Source organism: Otolemur garnettii, unplaced genomic scaffold, assembly GCF_000181295.1.
Source record: "Otolemur garnettii isolate 467f Iridium unplaced genomic scaffold, OtoGar3 scaffold00243, whole genome shotgun sequence".
NCBI classification, from domain to species: Eukaryota; Metazoa; Chordata; class Mammalia; order Primates; family Galagidae; genus Otolemur; species Otolemur garnettii.
The window spans coordinates 431,757-433,927 of record NW_003852638.1 but is presented as its reverse complement, the minus strand read 5'-3'; the positions used below and the strand labels follow the sequence as shown (position 1 = coordinate 433,927).

The 2,171-nt window shown below is 39.2% G+C and overlaps 1 protein-coding gene across 9 annotated transcripts in view; it reads left to right on the top strand.

The window, feature by feature from the left end:
• Positions 1-2,171, top strand: part of ZCCHC6 (zinc finger CCHC-type containing 6) — a 71,530-nt gene that overhangs the window by 40,928 nt on the left and 28,431 nt on the right. The window lies entirely within an intron of this gene.

Here is a 2,171-nt window from a genome sequence, read left to right as displayed (position 1 = left end):
ACAGGCACCAAGCCAAATTTTTTTTTTTTTTAAGAGATAGTTTCACTTCATCTCCCTCGATAGAGTGCTTTGGCATCACAGCTCACAACAACCTCCAATTCCTGGGCTTAGGCGATTCTCTTGCCTCAGCCTCAGCTGGGACTACAGGCACCCGCCACAATGCCTGGCTATTTTTTTGTTGAAGTTTGGCCAGGACCGGGCTCAAACCCGCCACCCTCGATATATGGGGCCAGTGCCTACCCACTGAGCCATAGGTGCCGCCTTCTGTATTGGTGTTTTTATTTGTGTTATTTTTTATTTTTTGTTTTCCCCCCCCAAATATTTTCTATCTCTAGTTGGTTGAATTTGGGGTGCAGAGCCATGGATATGGAAGGCTGCCTGTACTTAGAATTTACTAATGCCATGAAGCAGTCTAGTGGCTTATATATGAAATATTTGCAGTGTTAGTGTCTTTAAAAAAATCGCGTGTGATTAAGTATGAAAGACTGGGACATTGGTGATCTATGGTCTATGAAAATTAGGTTAACTTAAGGAGGTTAGCTATGGAGTTTCTACTGTAATTTCAAACTTAAAGGAGAGCAGCTAAAGTTACAGAAAGGACTCTGTGTATCATCTTCATTCAGATCCACCAATTAACATTTTGCCACATTTAATTGATCATTCCGTCTCTTGCTTGGCTCAATTTCTTTCTCTGCCATTTGAGAGTATGCTATAGACATTGTGTTCTCTCCCAAAATACCACAGTATATATCAATATTTCCTAAGAAATAACAGGTCATTTTTAGACTAGAAATGAATTTGACACACAGATGTTAATAATAATCAAAAGAGATGTATGTCTAAAATTTAATGTATTTAAAAGCAGTCTCCTCAGGTATTTTATTGAATGTCTCCTGTGGGCCTAACACTATGCAAACACTTGGGGATAATAGAAAAAATAAAGAATCAGTGTAAGTCTTACAGACCTTAAAATAAGTAAGATGTTCTATAGACTATGAAACAACGTAAGGTGGTATTCAATTAAATAACTTTTGAGGCAAAAGAAAACATGAGAAAGAGTTGCATAGGGGAGTTTCATGGAAGAAATGGATTTGTTATCTAGATAGGGAGTTGTTGGTCATAATTGAAGATGAAAGTAAAACAGTTGTACATTGAAAGCCTCAGAGAGAAAGACATTGAGAGAGAGAGACTAAGAATAAAACAGAATTCCAAGGAATCTTGAGAGAAGTTGAGGATTAAGCCTTCATTCCAGTGGACAGAAATTAGGCAGAGACTGAAAATGGAGCCTTTGGAATGATTTTTATTTATTTATATGAAAAAATGTTTTATACTGATAACCAGAGAAACAGAATGGAATAATTTATAAAAGGACCAGGATGGTGTACTGTAACTAAGTGCTAATGGACAGGCTTATGAGTGTTAATAAGGGCCAACAGTGTCGAATTTTATAATGCGAAACATATGAAAAAGAAGGCTATCTAAGAGGCAATATAGGCTCAGCGCCTTTCGCTTAGTGGCTAGGGTGCCAGCCACATACACTGGAGGTAGCGGGTTCGAACCCGGCCGAGGCCTGCAAACAACAATGACAACTACAACCAAAATATAGCCAGATGTTGCGGTGGGCACCTGTAGTCCCAGCTACTTGGGAGGCTGAGGCCAGAGAATTGCTTAAGCCCAAGAGTTGGAGATTTCTGTGAGCTGTGACACGACGGCACTCTACGCAGGATGACATAGTAAGACTCTGTCTCAAAAAAAAGAGGCAGTATAGCAAAGTAGTTGGTGGGCATTCTGGAATCAGACTCTGGTTTTAAATCTACCTGCTGGCTGGGCTTTGTGATAACTGAAAGTCAGTCAGCCTCATTACAGGCACTTAGTTCCTTAACCTGTAAAGTGGGAATAGTAGCACTAGCATTTAATATTAGGAATATACGTGAAAGTACATGGCCTATCATATTCCAAGTATTCAATAAATATGAGTTTTCTTGCTCATTTCCCCAGTTTGTTAGTTTCCTTTCCTTTCCTTATCTCCCACATAAACTTCTTCCTGAAATTTCTTTTTTTTTTTTTTTTTTTTTTTTGAGACAGAGTGTTATTCTGTCCCCTTCGCTAGAGTGCTCTGGTGTCAGCTCACAGCAACTTCCAACTCTTGGGCTTAAGTGATTCTCTGGCCT